This window comes from Mytilus galloprovincialis, chromosome 8 (assembly GCF_965363235.1).
Source record: "Mytilus galloprovincialis chromosome 8, xbMytGall1.hap1.1, whole genome shotgun sequence".
NCBI lineage: Eukaryota > Metazoa > Mollusca > Bivalvia > Mytilida > Mytilidae > Mytilus > Mytilus galloprovincialis.
The window spans coordinates 17,324,658-17,345,460 of NC_134845.1; positions in this window are offsets into that span (position 1 = coordinate 17,324,658).

Consider the following 20,803-nt stretch of genomic DNA (forward strand, 5'->3'; position numbering starts at 1 on the left):
TCACCATTTTCTACATTTGGAAATGCCTGTACCACGTCAGGAATATGACAGTTCTTGTCCATTCGTTTTTTATGTGTTTTGTCATTTGATTTTGCCATGTGATAATGGACTTTCCGATTAGATTTTCCTCTGAGTTCAATATTTTTGTGATTTTACTTTATACATGATTTCACGAACTTGATCTTTTCATCGAAAACACATCATATGTTAATAAAGAATTAAAATGCACGCAAAAGAGGCTCTACCGGTGACAAAGACTTTAAATATCAATCCAACAACGAAACATAAAAGTCACAATAGCGACAATTGTAGCATTATGAGTACCACAAATGAAGCAAAAAATGCATACCCTTCCACTTTTGGTCGGTTTAATGTTGATGAGTCTTGAGTTTTTAAGTAGTATCAAACGGTTTTGTTTGTCCGTTCGTTGGGTTATTATGGCAATCACCATCTATATCTAGTAATACAGTTTCATTCTCCATGGTATCGTCAACCTGTTTTGTTTTTAAGGGAGCGACACATACATAAAAGTTGTTACTAACTTTTTACTGATTTTTGGTTTTCTAGTTTTTTTGACTGTCAATGCTTAATAGATATAGGGAAATGTGGAATCAGTGCCAATGAGACAACTCTCCATCAAAATATCAATTTATAAATGTAAACCATTATAGGTCAATGTACGGCCTTGAACACGGAGCCTTGGCTCACACCGAACACTAAGCTATAAAGGGCCCAAACAATACTAGTGTAAAACCATTCAAACGGGAAAACCAACGGTCTAATCTATATAAAAAACGAGAAACGTATAAATTACATAAACACACGACAATTACTGTACATCAGATTTCTGCCTTAGAACAGGTGCAAACATTTGCATTTAAGTCCATTTTTGATGATTGATAAGTCATAATAGTTTGATATCGTTAGATTGAATTACTTTTGTATTCTGTTTAATGCATATCTTTGCCTTACATCTCACATGACTTGTTAAACAGATTGTTCCTACACAAATTTATTAAACATTGATAAGTATACATAATCTTAACTTGATAACGGAATTCGTACTTTTAAAGAGATGTAAGAATTAGATATATTACAAGGTTTTTATTGATATATACCTTACAGCTTAAACATAATACATTCAACGAGTTTATTCAAATGAGTAATCCAGTTGGCTAGTATATGAATAAAGAATATCATTTGTCATTTATTAAATTATTTCTTTCGTTTTAATTATATCGGTATGTATGTATTTACTCAAATCAAATTTTCTTTTTTATCTGTAACTGTAAATTAAAAATGGTTGATATTTATTAACTAGAAAACACTGATTTCCTTAAACCTTTTTACAATGACTGAATGAGGAGTAAGACAGAGAGTTAAATTACATTAAAAAAAATATATGATAATTATGATAATACAAAAGGAACAAACAATAGATAGTACAATAAGACATAACGAAGGCATAATACTCGAATCTACGAAAAATAGTCATTCATAACAATCATTATATACAACTGAAGAGATGTAGTAGAATTGCTAATCAGACAATAATCCACAAGATACCAACGAGGATGTAAACAACTACTGGTCACCATTCGACCTTCAACAATGAACCAAAGCTATACTAAGTAGTAAGATATTACATTTACCGTTAAATCTATTTGAAATCAATAAATCTTTTTCTTAAAGAAAACAGTTGAACTGTTCCTGTACGTATCCATCTTATTTTATATGTTAAGATAGTATACAAGTCAAATAAACAAAATAAAAACATGAAAAAATGAAAATAATACTTAAAATATTGTAAAAGTCAGAGGCGCTTTCTGGATTTACTTTAGAAAGATTAAGTATGTGCACACATGTATATGAATCAGCCAATTTGGTATATACTGACTTTGATAGAAATTATTAAGAAAATAACATAACAAGTATAATAGTTAACTTGATAGCTTTGTAAATGACATGGTTATAAACTAGTTTACATCAAAATTAAATAAATGATATCACTGTATTCGGTTTATATCTTTAACTTGATAATATTTCACGAATATTTATATTAGAAGTAAAGTATACATTTGTAGGGTTATCAGTATTCAAATAATCATATGATGTTTTTGTTACACTGTATGAGGCATAGTAAAGACAACAATTGTGAGTAAATTAAATAAAGAGACAGTTATGGATTCTTACTTCATCAAAGATGGTTTTACTTTTTGTGACACTGTTAGTTGAAAAAGGAAGTTTGATATTTAATATCTATACAAAGCTATGTTTCAAAAGACTTAAATGAAAATTCAATTGTTGTTTCTATCAAAATGTCGCACATTGGTCTGTTCGATCCATCCGCAATGACAACAAATCAATCATCGTGGAAACATGCATCCACATATATCTCTAACACAACTACTAACAGCTTAACCGTTCCGCAACTAGAACCAAATATTGATGAAGTCCATATACTAACGTCAGTTGAAAATTACCTGTGGACGTATGTATCACCAGTTGTTATTTTAATTGGAGTATTTGGAAATTGTTTAAATATTGCTGTTTTGAAAAAGATGCAATTTTGGCGACATACGCCATTGCTTCTTTTGGCTGTTTTAGCAGTAACTGACATAACAGTTCTGTTAGATGGTCTTCTACGTTATTGGATTAAATATGCCTTCAAACTAGACATCCGAACTTTGTCAGATGCAAGCTGCAAATTCAATTTATATGTGATCTATTTTTCCATGCAGTATTCTTCCTGGATTCTTGTGTGTTTGATCGTTGATAGATTTATAAAAACAAATTTTCCATTTCTGTACATGCGTTTAGCAACAATTAAGAAGATATGTGTGATTATTATAGTTATGTTTACGATATTATCAGGAATCAACATGCATTTCTTCTGGACTAACGGAATTAAAGATGAACAATGTAATGACATTAAACCAGAATATCTGAACTTCGAGAAATTCGTTTTTGTAAACTTAGATTTTGTTGTTTTATCCGTATTACCTTTTTCTATTATGCTTATTCTGAATGTGTTTGTTTATCGAGCTTTACAACAACATCACAAATTTAGAAGCTCGTCTGTTGTTAATTCACGAAACAGTAGAAGAACATATACCAAACGACAATTCAGTCAAAAACTCACTCGAATGTTATTTTTCAATAGTATTTACTTTTTATTTTCTACGTTTCCTATAAGTGTTTACTTCATATACGATGCTAATAATAAATTTAAAGATGATTTAAAGAATGCGAAGAAGCATGTTGCTTGGTCGTTGTTGTACTTACTCCAATACTCAAATTATTCTATCAACTTTCTGTTATATGCTGCTTGTAACAAAGTGTTCCGAGAAAAAGCGAAAGAAATATTTGGCTTAAAACCGAAAGGGTAAGTTGTAATTTGTAAAATATGTTTATTTAAAACAAGAAGGTTAATCACATGAGGCCAATTTCTCATGAATTTACTTTATACTCCCGCAAATAAAAACAAACCATGAAAGCATTTCTCACTGAGCAGTTTCTTAGTTGCATGTAACGATTTAATCATACATCTAAAAATAGAAATTATATGTAGACTACCGTCTTTTGCCCTAAGTTGCATTGTTGAAATAATCATTGGAGCAAGCTTTATTTCAATATAATGATATTTCTAACAAATTAAACTTAATTAATAGCCCCTAACTTTGAACTTGATGCAACTTTCATAAAAGTGAGAGGTTTAGCTAGCTTTAATATCAGACTTAACCAACCATTTTCTAACTTATAAAATGCCTGTACCAAGTCAGGAATATGATAGATGGTATCCATTCGTTTTATGTGTTTGAGCTTTTAATTTTTTCATTTGATTTGGAATTTTCCGTTTTCAAACTTTTTCATATTATGATTGAACATTGAATATTGTGTACATACATTTCGGTTTTGTATGTTGTCTATCTATATCATTATTTATTTATTTTTTTACTTTTCACTGATTTGGAGAATGGGGTTTAAAAATGCATTTTTTTATGATTTAACAATTTTATGATATGTAACATGGACACAGTTTTCATTATTATGTAAGGGTTGGGGTTAAATTTTCACTTTTTACCTTAAAACATTGGTTTAAAAAAATGAAGGGATACAAATAAATGCAAATGACATAATTGTATGGAGTTAGAGTATAAATCTAAGTTCAACATCATTAAGTACATTATGTATCAATGGTCATCTGTTTTCTAGTACACATCTATTGTATATTAACATTGTGATTTGTAAAATGTTCAATTTATGTTTCAGATACAGATACCAAAACAAAAGAAAGAACAATCAACGGTCTTCGTTAATTTCTCAGATGACGAAGTCCATCAACGATTCAGTTAACACACTGGTTTCTGATACATATGATGAACATTCGGACCATTCAGAGGATATTCAAACTAATGCTAATGAATATGTTGATAAAAATCCTAATACTCAAACGGCAGTTTAATTTGACATTCACCAACATATATGACTATTGAACAAACGTCATTGAAACTTCATTGGAATCATTTAAGTTAATTTTTGCTATAATTATCTTGTCATTTAAAAAGTGGAAATGTTCCTTTATCTAAGCAAAGTGTTAACAATTGACTTAAAAAAAAGAATTAAATACTGATATATTTGATATTCAGCAATAGAATTAGAACACTCTACAATAGTCATAAATCGAATAGCGAAAACAAATCCGGTTTACAATCCAAAACCGAGGGAAGTTCAAGAAACATTAAACAAAAAACACCAAAATACATAGAAACAGACTATTTGATAACAACTGCCATATTCTTGACTTATTTAGGACATCTTAAGTAAACCTGGAGTTAACCTGAAAGGTTGAACTTGGTGTTATGGCTATCCACACCTTCAGTTATAAAAATATTACAGTCCATATAGTCTCCAGTAAAAGAAACCTACTCTGATTCCAACAACATTCTTTAAATCTGATATTATTAAACTTGATGTCTTGATTGACAACATACTAGTATTTGTTACGTTTAGAGGTCGAGTTTTTCAAATAACAATGTGTACTTAAATGAGAACTTATTGCAATTATTTGCTTGTCGATTTGTCCCATTATTAATAAAAAAAAAATGCCTGTATTTGGAACTTCTTAGAAAGAACGAACAGAAGTTAGCAGTATATTTTACCTTCATTTTCCGATACATAGATGATGTTCTCTCACTAAATAATTCAATATTCGGTGAATATGTTAAACGCATCTATCGCATGACTTACAAATTAAAATATAGTATAGACTAGATACAGTTAAGTCTGACTCATATCTTGACTGACATCTCAGAATTGACATTGAGGGTCGATTGGACTCAATACTGCGACAAAAGTAATATATTCAGCTTCAAAACTTTGAATTTGTCATTTCTATGTAGCAAACATTCGAGCAGCGTCTGCAAATGTATTATATATATCCCAGTTGATACTATATTTCAGGGCTGATATTTTCCTCATGATGTCCTATATAGACAGTTGCTGTTCGAAGAAAGCATTTAAAGCAAGAGTTACTCTTTCATCAGAGTGGATACAAGCCATCTTAATCGAAAAGTTATGTAATAGATCATAGTCATTGAAATGTATCACAACGTTTGAGAATTGTGAAGTCCATATAAAGATAAATTCATCACAGATACCAGGATTACAATTTTGACGTCCTTACTTTATGTACTCATGGTATTTACAGTTAATCCCATTTAAGTTTAAAGCTTCTGTCATTGTCTATTTCACAAACAGTTTCATCAATGCATCATATACAACCATTTGAAGTTGAAGTGTTTACCTAAGATAATACCGTATGACTTTTCTGTACATGATCAACACTAAAACACATGTAACTATTTTTACTATTTGCAATATTTAAAGATTTAAAAGTATGTTCATCTTTTAAACCGTATTTATTTGGATCTTAATCAAAAAAAGAGAAACGAAAGATACCAGCTGAGGGACAGTCAAACTCATAAATCGAAAATAAATTGACAACGCCATGGCTAAAAATGAAAGAGACAAACAGACTAACAATAGTACCATGACACAACATAGAAAACTAAAGAATAAGGAACACGAACCCAACCATAAAACTAGGGGTGATCTCAGGTGCTCGGAAAGCGTAAGTAGATCCTGCTCCACATGTGGCACCCGTCGTGTTGCTAATGTGGTAACAAATCTGGTAAATAGTCCAACTCGGTAGGTCACATTCATGAAAAGGAAGGGGATTGTAGTTACGACGTAAGGAACATATCCGATATCATTTGTGAAACGGTTATTTCATAACGGTCAATCAACTCGTGATGGCGTCCGTAAGATTTACGGTAGTATTAGATAACCTTCTGCTTAATGTACTATAACAATTCTGATAAAGTTTTAGTTTTAAATAATTGTGTTACATCAAATAAATTAACAAGGCCTAACATATCTTTATTTCTTTTGCGCAAGCAACTTGACAAATGAAAAAAATAATTGGTCCTTAACATATAAGAACTACTTAGAACAGACATGTTAATTCGTTTGTTTATAATTTATAATTCATTTCAACGAATCTGTAATTTTTTAAAACACAGATCGAATTTAGTCCTGGAAAACAAGTGATGTTCAAACAAAACATTAAGTGCGATAAAGCCGAATTCAAAAAATAGAATAAAGGCAGGATCAAAACAAACATATTACATGCAGTTTACGTATCACAATTGATCATTTCCAAAATGACCCCAAGACATACCTTTATATTTTTGAGAAATATTTTAGTTACATAATGAATAACTATGATAACATGAACAAGCTGTTTAATTTGAAAATTATTATTTGAAAATTAAAGTTAATAACAACCATACTGAACGTCGAGAAAAATTGAAAAATTGAAAGTCCCTAATCAATCGACACAATCAAAAGCTCAAACACATCAAACAAATTGATAACAATTTTCATATCCCGGACGTGGTACAGACATTTTCTTCAGTAGAAAACGGTGCATTAAACGGTTTCATTGGTGTCATGGAACTCCATACAAGTACATCATATGTTTAGCTGTAAAAGACTAGAATTGATCTTAACTGCTAACAATGTTTGTTTTTGGTAGCTACTTTTACTGTTAAAAGTATTTACAAACTGTTTAATTTTTTAAGGATGTACTTCGGTGAGGTTAGGTGAAAATTGATAAATTAAGAAGTTAAAATTGATGCTATAAGCTGGTAGAGCATCAATTAAGGATAAAAATAAGCTAAACATATTGATAGGTCATGGACCTCCTTTTCGAGATATTTGATATTTAAATTATGGCGGGAAAAGGCTAACTCGGACTTTTACCTTATATTTGTAATGGTATTATTAGGTCTCAAAACAAAAGAAAGAAAATTAGGAAACTTCTAGAATTTTGGTAAATGACTTTTCATGTGCTATCAAGTCTTAAATGAAAAAAATGGGTGTTATATTTTACAATGTATTGTATGGAAAAACACCAAGGAGTCCGAACATTTGAAACAAATTCCCAAACCTCACCTAAGTACATCCTTAAGTTAAATTATACTGACAGTATGACTGGTGATACACTAATACATATATACATGTACATATTCAATAAAAAAAAATCAACAATATCAGATAAGATGGTATGATTGTTAATGAGACAACTCGCCACATGCTAATGAGATATTTTAATGTGAACTGTTTACAAAACTTCGAATTTTTAAAATAGTAAGCTTTTCTCCCCAAGGAAAACCCTACCTTAGCTGTATTTGAAAACACTTTTTGGTCCGAAATGCTCTTCAAATTCGTACGTTGTTTTGCTTTTGTAACTTTTGTTAATTCCAGCGTCACTGAGTAGTCTTTTCTGGACAAAACGGGCGTCTGGCGCCAATACAAAATTTCAATCCTGGTATCTGTGATGAGTTATACAAATAGTACTATAACAGTTTTGAACCTTTCATCTACCTTAGACTCGAACTTGCAGTTATAACTTAGACTTTTGACTCATCTATTTTGCATATCTAATTTTAAAATGCAATAAATTTACCATAAAAGTGTTTAAACTGTCTGAAACAATTCTTCTAAAACGAAATTTGCAAACATTATTTTTTCAGTGTTTATGACAAATAAGAACCAATTCACATTATGTACGTAACTAGCCTTGTAATATATTTATGAGGCAAATTCATCAATTTGAGGTAAGTTTAAACATTATGTATGTAATATATGGATTTGAGACACATGTATATAGTGAACACATTTAGCATGCTGTTTTTGTATCCAAAATGGCCTTTTTCGTGTATTAATGTGATATGATATGTATGTCTATTATCTGTGTTTTATGTTTTTACTTCTAAGTAATATTCCCATGTACTCGTGTAGCAGATGGAATCAAAACTGAATGTCTTATATAATTGCTAAACAACCAACAATATTGCTGAATAATCTCAAGTACATGTTGAGTGAATAATACGCGGAAATCGTTTATAAACTATTTAAAGTTATTGCTATAAATTACAGTAAATCACTAGTTTCTAGCCCAGTATGAAATGTGTTAACCAATTGTACATTTAAATGTATAGCGGTAGTACTTTAAAGTTGAAGTGTTTATTTAAGATAACATTATGTAACTCGATTGTATATTATCAATAATGTAACATGTGAACAAATAAAAACGTTGATGTCCCGTCACGTCAAAAAAGTATCACAAGAAGCACGGTTCAAAAATGTTTACTCGTCTTAACGTAAAATGTATTTTGTGGGGAGTACGAAAACAATTCGGTTGCGAAATATAGAATTAAAAAAAAACAGTTTGAAGTATACTAAATGTGGTTTTTGTTGTGTTAATTACTAACAAAAAAAAATAACTATCACATGACAGTTATCACATCATCCCTATTTGGATTAAGATAGAGTAGTACTACATATGCATAGCAACTTTGAAAGTGTAAACCTGAACACCACAAATATCAAACTGTTCCTTGTTTTAATACAGGAAAAGTATGCACTATACAATTCAATTTAAAACAAATTTTATATAAAAAGCCAATATGAAACATTTAGTTAAACATATGTAACTAATACACAATATTCGATAAACATTTTAATGATATGGTGAATTTGCATTATACAATGTAATTTTGGTATATATATATATTTCAATATTTTCTACATGTATAAGCCTGTAAATGTTCTATATCATATCTTCTAGTATACCATGTAAGCCCCTTAGCGATTGTGTAATTACAGTGGAATATATAAAGTAATTGCATCTCCCGTATTAGATACAAAACAAAGGTAGCAAAAAATAGGCCGGAAACAACCTGGTGTATAGTTTGTCTGCACGAGTAGTCAGGTCAAGGTCCGAGACGCTAGCCTCGGACCATGACCTGACTACAAGGCATATATTTTGGATTTGTTTTTAATAGTTCATACATTAAGTGTTTTTTTTTATATGTCTCTGATAGTGCTGATCAGGATTTAACACGTGTCACTAGTGAACGATCCGATTGCAGCTTACCGTTCAAAATTGATGACATTAGTTGAATGAATTTTCTTTACGATTTGCTGCCTATTTGAAGATATATTACACGACCACTTTTTATTTATAGGATCAAACGTGCATTGGTGAGTTGATAGGGGTTTTATAGTTTGATTAGATTTGATTTTTTTCATATATACTTCCTGTCTTTTTTATTGAAATATAAACGTTGGTACCAGCATTTCTTTAAATTCAGCATTGTCCAGAATACTATTCATGTCCATATGATGAAGGAAAAAAAATCACTTACGGACCTACCATTTAGCTTCAAAAGGGGGTATCTTCTTTTCTCAGTAAGAACGTTATTTTTTTTCAACGCTATCACACAACTATTTTCATTTTTTTTCGAAATTAGACCGATTATATACGGTATACGGAAAATCAGGAATCAGAACATTATTTTGTCATCTGCTTGACCACAATGTATTTTTTTCTCATAAAATTGGGAATCAAAATATTTTTTAGAAAAAAGACATGCGGTGACCTATTGTTGTTAATGTCTGTGTCATTTTGGTCTCTTGTGGACAGTTGTCTCATTGGCAATCATACCACATCTTCTTTTTTATATACCCCCCTTTTTTGAAAGTTAAATGGCCAATCCCGTAGTGTACTGATATGAATAGTAATTTACTGGATTTTTTAAAAATAAAGTTATTGATGCTAACGTAAATATTTTAACCAAAAAGACAGGAAATATGTCGATGAAACAAAAAGTTCAAATCTAATTGAAATCGAAGTGCCCATGAACTCTCATCATGCACGAGTGATTCTATTCATGAAAAAGTGTCCGTGTAACAACTTAAAGGTGTCCGTGTATCATCTAAAAAGTGTCCGTGTAACACCCGTTAATGTACTGTTTTTCTGTAGCTCTTGGGTAAAGTCGTACAAATATTACTACTATACTTTTCATTAGGCGCTTCATATATTATATATATGTTGTTATTGGTGAGAAGAAATTCTGAATATACTATTGACTAATAGAAAATCATAAGACAGAACGACAATACAATGGCTTGGCCAGACAACAGTCAGTACGATTCTATGTTTAAGATGTACAATACATAAGATTAAACAGAATAAAACTGTTAAAAAAAACTAATCTAAGATATAATTATACCAACCAGAGATATTAAAAAAAAGATGAAAGACCAAACCAATTCATGCAATTACACAAAAGACCAAACAAATTCATGCAATTACACAACAGACCAAACCAATTCATGCAATTACACAGATGAAAAACATTAGTACCGACAATTCCAAGAAGACGTGCCAAAATATGCTATGTCAGTCAAAGCCAAGTTTTAGAACAACCGTAGTGTTACGAACTATTCAACATTCACCAATCGGATTATTTTATGTCAACGAAAAGGTTCTGACAACTTGCCACATGGCACTCTCGGGAATAGTAAAAAGAAAAGTAATTCGAGTTCTAAAAGATTTAAAAACCGTGATACTGGTCAACACAAAGAATCGAGGAAAAGTCATAAACATGGAACCATATAAATGCGGTACGGAAAAAGCAAACAAATCGGTTAACGCAGATCTCTGTGTATAAATAAACTCATCATAGATATCTGGACTAAATTTTGTACATATGCCAGACGCGCGTTTCGTCTACAAAAGACTCATCAGTGACGCTCGAATCCAAAAAAGTTTAAAAGGCCAAATAAAGTACGAAGTTGAAGAGCATTGAGGACAAAAATTCCTAAACGTTTTGCCAAATCCAGCTAAGGTATTCTATGCCTGAGATAGAAAAGCCTTAGTATTTCAAAAATTCTAAATTTTGTAAACAGTTAATTTATCAATATAACCATATCAATGGTAATTCATGTCAGCACAAAAAGTGCTGACTACTGGGCTGGTGATACCCTCGGGGAAATAAATCTCTACCAGCAGTGGCATCGACCCAGTGGTTGTAAATAAACTCATCATAGATACCAGGACTAAATTTTGTACATACGCAAGACGCGCGTTTCGCCTATATCTATCCGGTTACAATACTAAAAATTGTAAGTCGAAAAAAAAGCTTACAACATATTTCCCATAAAATGCAAGAATGCAATTTACCACTCTATGATAAAATATAAGGAGCAGCTTGAACTCCGGACGTAAGTTGGCTTGATTATCGACACGGTATTTGACTCCTGCTATACATGTAAGAACGGCAAGGTAAACACTTCACCAAAATAAAAGATTTTAGAGCTGTTTTTTTTAGTTCCAATTGTAAATATGGCTTTCAATGAAAGTGGTATTTTTTGTTTTGCTTGTTCAAAAGGAGTCTCTCTTAATGTTATTCACTTATGCTTAACCTATTACTTGTACATAAGTGTATATAAACCCTATTAGAAGCGTGTCAAATTCGAGGGTTGCAGAAAGTGTTAATATCACACACCCGTTTCTCCAAAGTTATTTGCAAAAATGAGAGGCATTTTTATCATTCAGACGTTAAAATTGTTAGGTTGCAATTCCCATGCTCTTTAACCAAAGTGTGGTTCTACGATTATGTTATTAAACTTCATTATATGTTTAAATAATTAGTACAGTATGCTACTAAAAGACTGTAATTGTAAAAATAAGCGTTTTCGAATTGTGCCTTTTTAAGTCGCAATGTGAGCCTTCACTAAATCATCTATTTTTGGGGGTCGAAGATCCTATTGGTGAAGAACTTCACTATTTTAATAATATTGTAATTCTGTTCATGAAAGAAAAACACCCAATCCAAAGTTTTCTTAAAATCAATTGACCAATGAAGTTGATAGTGTGACCCACGCATTTGACTTAAGAATAACAAAAAACACAAAAAAGTTTCTTCTTATTTTTGATTTAAAATTTATGAACATCAATCGTACATACAAAGAATCAATACCTCGGATTTATAAGGCTTATGTATAAATGATTGTCAAAGCCTTGTGTAAACAAAACTTCAAACAAGATATATTACATCATCGCTATACACTTGTTCAACTAAAAGAATTATAAAAACTGGTCTTTATTTAGCACGTGCAAAGCAGTTTAAAAGACGTTATTTGTTTAGATAAGTTGTTCTGACATTTCCTTTATGATCTTCCTGGTTCCATGATATTACCCAACTCACCTATATGCGCTGTCGATATGCTTAAAACAATAGTATGATTTATAGTCTTAGATAAGGTTGCTATAAACATGTTCTTGGATTAATTTGCACTTCTCATAAGTGCAAATTGGAACCACACTTTTTTTTGTCGTAGAATCATCAAATTTGGCAATAATGTACCTCTGGGGATAAATAACACAATACAAAAATAAATTTGATATGGCTCGCCCGGTTCGGCAACTAGAGCGAAAACAGTGACAAAATCCTGTAGGATATTTTTTTCTCCCATAGGATTTTTAAAAATCCTACAGGATTTTGAGAAATCCTATAGGATAAAGTCATAATCCCGTAGGATATTTTAAATATCCTATGAGATATATAAATCCTATCGGATTTATTTATCCTATAGGAAAATGTATCTCCTATGGGATTAAATTAATATCCTATGGGATTTAAAATCCTGTAGGATTTTCAAAAAAAGTGTTAAATCCGATAGGATTTTTTTTATCCTATAGGATTATCATGAAAGAATTTTTGACAGAAACTAATGTCCCTTAGGATATTTTTTTCTCCTAAGGGATTTATTTTGTCCTGTGGGATGTTTTTTCTCCCATGGGATATTTTTTTCTCCTACCGGATTTTTTTCTCTCCCTTAGGATAAATTTTGTCCTGTAAGATATTTTGTTTTCCCTTAGGATTAACTTTGTCCTATAGGATTATTTTTTCTCCCATAGGATTAAATTTTGATACGTTTTGTCATCTAAGATGGATTCGTCAGTTTTGTTGGTATCTTACAAACGTTAACAATTTTTGCTACATAGATATTGATCACTACGTAGCTACTACGATATTGAACTCAACCTTTGTATTTAGCCTAGCTGCTACATAGATATTGATACCAGGGATCAGTTCAATATCGTAGCAGCTACGTAGCGACTATGTAGCTGCTATCAAAATCTAAGTAATAACTAGTCTATAGCTACACGTTCAATAGTCAATATCTACGTAGCACTACGTAGCTGCTACGATATTGAACGCGTCGCAGGGTTGGGTTCAATATCGTAGCAGCTACGTAGCGGCTACGTAGCTGCTATCAATATATATGTAACAACTAGTCTATAGCTACACATTCAATAGTCAAAATCTACGTAGCACTTCGTAGCTGCTACGATATTGAACTCGACCCATATACGTAACCGCTACGATATTGAACACGACCTTGGGTTGTGTTCAATATCTCATCGGCTATATAGGGCTATGTAGCTTTATGACTTTTGAACGGGTGGCTAGCCTAGCTGCTACATAGATATTAATAGCAGCTAAGCTAGCTTCTCGTTCAATAGTCATAAATTTACGTCGCACTACGTAGCTGCTACGATATTGAACGCAACCCTGAAAAGGGTCGTTATAGTTTCAATAATTATCGAAACGGATACATGGAAATATTACTTTATAGGATTGTGCAAATCTTGCCTTCGTATATGGTTTTCATGATATTAATTATTAATGAGTCTGTTTAATAAATGTTGTTTGTTTTACGTCCTGTGGCAAATATTACATGTATGTTCATAACGAGAACACAATAGGTAGGCTTTTCATAGCAAATATAAAAGGTCGACTGAGAGAATGGACATGGAACTTGGAATGGTAATGCAAAATGAGGATATATTGAATAAAAAACAGAGCTGCCTCAATTAATTGTGCAAGAGTACCAAATGTGCAGAAGTCTTCCGTGCATGAAATCTATGCTTAAATCGACCATCGTTTTTCAAGTACAGTTTTTAATAATATCAACTGGTTAAATGCATTTTGATGGCTTAAATAAAAGGGAGAGTTTTTTTTAGATTGGAATTATTTATAGCACTTTAGTTTTTTTGGTATGATACTATATTTCAGATTTCTCTTGGTTATGTTTTTGCACTTAGTGCGGGAAATCGTGGGTTCAAATCCCGACCTGGTCAATCCAAATACGTCAACATTTAAAATTGCTGTTCCTCCGCTAAGCAAGTGGAATTAATAATTTAATTACACCTCTCCTCCATTACATGATATATCTGTAAAAAAAAGACTGGTATGCTCGAGTGGCTAAATGATGTCCAAATGCGGAGTGTTACCTTGTGAACTAGCACGTTAAAAATCTTTCTCGACACTATCAGTCTAGAACAGGGTTCATATTCAGTATAACATTTGGAACTTGAATTTGTCTCTGGACAGGTCTGGATATAAGGCATATTCAACGTTCATTATATATCTACTAAATCGTTAATAAATAGAGAAGTATTTTCCTTGTACTGATTTTTATTTCATGTACTTGGTTTGATTTCCACGAATTGATATTATAAAAATGGTATGGTTAAACTTTTCACAAAATATGTATGTGCCTTTTGTGATATTTTTAATGGCAGGTAATATGAAATTAGCTCCTTGCTTTATTTATACATGGAACGTTTTTGTTTGGCTTGATAAGGTGTATAGGGATCTCTCTATAATAAAAAACCAAACCAAAAGACTGTAAAAAAAACTTTCAATATCTTGATTGTCTGTGTTGTTGGGTTGTTGTCTCATCAATATTTACTCTTAATCCCTTTTTTCGAACCCAAAGGGTAGACTTGAGCACAGAAATATTGTCCACTCTTGACTTCATCAGCTCGACTTTCGACTTAACCTTGCTGAAAAAGTAAAGCCCCCCCCCCCTATTCCTACCAACGTGAAAATTAGTTAACAGAGGCTAAGATGGCCATTACTATGCTTTATGCTGTTGTTTTTTAATCGCTGCCTATTGCAGCTATCATTTCCGGTTTTGGACAGAATAAAAAGTAGATGTGGTTCGATTGTGAATGAGACAACTTCAAACTATTGCTTTCCACCAAGGTCCACATGAAGCTGATGAACGCAAATTTATATAAAAAAAAGAAGATGTGATATGATTGCCAAAGAGACGAATGACATAGAAATTAACAACTACACATGTAGTTCACCTTACGGCTTCCCACAATGAGCAAAGCTTTTGTATCTAATTTTATTTTATATGATTAATATATTGCCGTGTGTCGTTTCTTTTGTTTACTAGTATATTGAATTTCTCTGGTGGTATGAATCTTACTTCATGAAATTTAAAATTATACCCTTTTTCAATAATAGGCTACCGCAATAAAGATATAAGCTTAATAAAATAATTATTTCAGATTTTCACTCGTTCAGGAAATGTCATACGGGACAAGAATGAGTTTTAATGGCGAAACATATTTTTTTAAACAAATGTGCATGTGTAAGCTGTTTTGTGATGTTCTATTCTATCAGGAGTTTCAGAAAAGGGGGAATAAAAACAATTATGCCAAAAAACAGTTTAACTTGCGAAGCTTTCTTTGGTATTCAATGTTACAAAAATAGTTATTCTTTTGTAGATTTAGAACTTTGAACACAATTAAAAAATTGTCTATTGAAATTGGTAGATGGCAAAATAGTTAAAGAGAACATTTTATTTATTATATATACTTTATGTAAAATTAGGTGAAATTGAGGACGAGTTTCATTATAAAGTTGAAACAAAACGAAAAGTGTATTTAACGTTTTTTGTAAATAGCTTCTCAAATATTGAATTGATTTTATCAAAACAAAAAGTATAAGATCAAAAATGAAATTTTCTATCAAGATTCTTTATTTCTTATAAAACCAAGTTTAATGGTACAAGGAACGATATTTTTACATATAATAACATACAGATTTTGCGCATGACAAGTTTGCACAAAACGAGCAACAAGAATGAGAGATTGGGGATCAACCTGGAGAACATACGTCTATATTGATATTTCTAATTAATTTACACAAATTTTTCAATACACGAATATTTTTTGAAATAAATAAAGTGCCGAATGCATATCTATACCACATCTTCCTATATCTCACACTCACACCACATCTTCCTATATCTATAACTTGCCTTGGGTATACTTTTTATGTCCCTATTCGTACAGGAAGTCCTGTGTTGTTATTTAGACGTACCGATCCACAATATCTGACACACATTTGCAAAACAGGTCATTTGTAATATAAGCTGGAAAAATTTCATAGTTTTAGAATAAAGCGGAGCATCGCAATTGCGTTAAAAATTAATATTTAATTTCCTACCAAAAGATATTGGTTTTTGTTTTCAATTCTTTCTCAAATTTAGATATAGAGTTGACACTGCAATGTTTTGTATCAGGTTTATTCCACTCAGGAACTATAGAAGGAATAAACGATTCAGGGAAAGCCTGCAAAATGGAACCACAATTCAAAAGGTTTGTGTTTACTTTGCCTTTGTTTTATTTTGTTTCTAAGGAAATTGCTATGTAAGCTTCTTTGTTTATTTAAAGAACCCAATTTTGAGATACAAAGTGAGAAACAAAGCTTTTGCGATTTCATTTCCTTATTTACAACACTAGAGTTTACAGACTATCATTATACCTTGAGAGACATATGAGAGTATGTGGCGTCCGTGGGGTTCTTCAAATTCGATTACAGAAGTAACATAGAAAAACTCCAAGGGGTAAATACTATATTACGTTTTTAAAAGAGAATATAAATCACAACTGTCTTCTATGAACGATAACTTTAAAACTGATGTCAATGCTTTTTTTTTAACAATTCATCTTTATTCAACAATTGAAGATGAATACCATTTTATTGTATAATGTAATAAGCAGTGATGTAAGAAATATAATTCACAATGTGCATGGGAGAACTAAATAATTTAGTTAACTTAATCATATGACTCTAAAGCCCGTTCTGTCATTATTAAGAGACGCTAAATAACTGGACAACTGTGGAAATATAAGATTTTAAGATTTGGAAATAAATGAAATTGGTGTCACAAATGGTATGTCTGATTGTATTTGATTTTTTTTTATAAGTATATATGATGCTCTTATACACAATTATTAATGGTTGTTTTACTTCGCTTAGTTATAGCATTTAACAAATAACTCTTCGTATTCTTATTTTCGGCATCAAATAAAATTTATAATGGAAATTTTTTTAAAAGACCAGGAAAATGAAAAAAAATATATACAACAAAAATAAGCAAAAGGAGATGTGGTTTGGCTGTCAATGAAACACCTATCCACAAACGTTGAAATTGAAGTAGCTGTAAGAAATAAATAAGTCATATTTACAGTCTAAAAATGTGTTTAGCCGGGGCCTGAACATCAAATTACACATATCTATACTTGTAATGCATTTGTAAACAAGTTCGTACCCTAAATATGTTCCTCTCCTAAACATGTCGAGGAAAGTGTTTAACACTATATGTATTTAACCTGACCACATGTTAAAGATAAACATGTTTGGTACTGCCTCTTATAAATAAGTGAAACATTCTCAGTAAATCACATCAGAACTTAGATCAGACTAAAACCTCACTTAAACTGAATATATTTGTTTTTGTAGAACAGGAGTTTAGTATCCCATAAAACATAAATCATTATATAGAGACCTATAGGCAGCAAAGATAGTCATTAGAATCTTTTTGCATTTGCCTGTGTTCTATCCTTTTAAAAACCTTGCGGTGATGCATGGTTTCTGACATCAGAAAAAAAAGTGAAGTATAGGCCACTGGACGTTAAGCAACCAAGTATTAAACCTCACCTTTCCGTGAAGTGTTTACAATTATTTGTATTTTTAAAATAAAAAAAAAAAAAGGATAAACATTTCCAAAAACTGAAAATATTTGAGAAGACGCTATTACCTTAGAAGTAAAAAATTTACCAGACAGAATAAACACGGCAGAAACAAACAAACGAAAAAAAACCAAGAGAACAATTTGAAATACCATATACATGTTAAAATCGGTATATACAAGCGGATTATAAACGGGACAGGGTTGAGCGAACATGAATTTCTACTGATTACACTAAAGGTGGCAATCAACCGATTGAAGCACGTGTCGAGAAAATATTAGATAACTTTCTAATTAAAAATGACATAATTATAAAATTTGATTTTATGATTTTTTACAAAGTCTTTTTCTAGATGCCATATCCGTTGTGATAGTATCTTTCCATCAGGTCATTAGTGTACAATTTTGTTCTTAGTGCACTAAGGAGGTCCTTTGTAGTATTTCTACGAATCCCATGATTTACATGTATGCTGAGGGAAAAGTCGCACATGTTTTTATAAGTAGGACGAAAGTCACAAAAATGTAATCAAAGTGTACACGTTGGGAAAAAGTCTGTGAGAAAGGTTTAAATAATTTTATTTAGCATCTTCATATTTTTTTCTGCGAAATCATAACTTTGCTAGCCGTTAAGACGGAACGATATTCCATACCGCAGATACCATTTAATGATAGACTTTGTAAATTTTGTAGTTCGAACTGTGTGGAAAACGAAATACATGTTTTAATGGTCTGTCTTTTATATACAGACTTCCGATATGAACTTTTTAAAACATCACGTGAACATATTAACTTTGACAGAATGAACACAGAGAAAAGATGTATTGCTCATATGAACTGTAAATACAAACAAAAGTTTTTAGCTCGTACAATAAATAGTTTTTTTATTAGAAGAAAAAAGTTTTTATTAAATTATGATTTACAAACAATATATCTTCAGTATTATTTTTGTCTTTCTTTGTGCATATTTGTTTCTTACATAAAGGTTACTGTGATGTGTTTCAAATAAAATCCCAAGTTTATATACCTTTATTTTCTTTTGCAAAGATAATTTCAATTGACAATTTTATTATAATATCCATCAACAGAATATTAGCATTTTAATAAAGATTTTATTCGTTTATTTTGTTACTTATATCAGGGACATATAATACATCTCTGCTTATATCAAATGTGGATATTATTTTAATTTCATCAAAGATTTACTAAACAAATCCTGGATTTCATTGATAAAGATGTGTGTGTAACTATACAAATCCTTGTTGTAACTAATTCATAATTGTATATATTTTAATTAATTTTATTGTAAATTTAGTGTCTCGTAATTTTATGAAGGCTGGCTATCGATCTTTGTTTTAACTGTAAGACCAATGTGCGACACTATAATGAAATAATCATTATATTCATCTTTTATATTTACTCTCAATTACCAGATTAAAATTTCACACCTAATTGAACATTGCAGATGTACGCTGACCACTATGTGTAGGTAAACGGACAGAAAGTCACAGGACAAAAAGTCACAGGACATAAAGTCACAAATTTGGTAGGACAAAAAGTCACAAATTATTTGTTGACAACTGTTTGAATATATAAGAGAAATATCTTGAAATATTTACTTTTTAACACATAAATGCATATTAAAGTTTCGGAAAAGTGTCATTATACTTGAAAAATCAAGATTTATTTAATTTTAATCATGCAAAAGATATATTTCTTGGCACCATGAAGCCAATTAAGGGCAAAGCCATTTTGACATTTTGTTTTTTTAACAATTATTTGATCATCTTTGATATTTTTTGGATAAATTTTGTTAACAAAGTTGGTTTATTTACAATAGTTCAAGAAAAATACAAAAATATTTTTCTAGAAATAAGCAGTTTTTATTCAAAGAAAATAATCAGAAAAAATGAACTGTGACTTTTTGTCCTGTGACTTTTTGTCCGTGACTTTTTGTCTGTGACTTTTTGTCCTGTGACTTTCTGTCCTACATTCCTATGTGTATATACCAAGAAACTGCTAGGTGTGAAAATAAGATGTGTCAATTGTATGAGGACCTGTACGGGGGTCCTTAATTTTATAATTGTTCAGTATTTTTCTGTGTTCTTTATATATATAAGCACTTCGTCATTCTCTATTCCTTATCTTTTTCTCTATGTTTCTGTAGTCATTATTTATTTTCCTTTATTCGGCACTTTTAACCCATTATTCACTATTCATCGACCCCATCCTGACCCTCTTTTTTGATGAACCGTTAGCAAATACGTCTCGAAGGTGGCAGCATACATCACAGTCCACGACATTATAAACTTGTAAGGCACACATACTGCTGGTGATCAACCTTTGATTTATAAACTAGAATAAATATACTAAAAAATTTTAAAGATAATATATATTTTTTACAATTTCGTTCGTCCGTTTTTTATCGACAAATGGTTCAGTTTTTTTTCGCAGTTTTAAGTAACGTTATAATTATATTTTATAGAATAGCTTAAAAGCAGATACATATCTTTATTTCGTGTCAAACCATTTCTTGGAACTTGTGAAG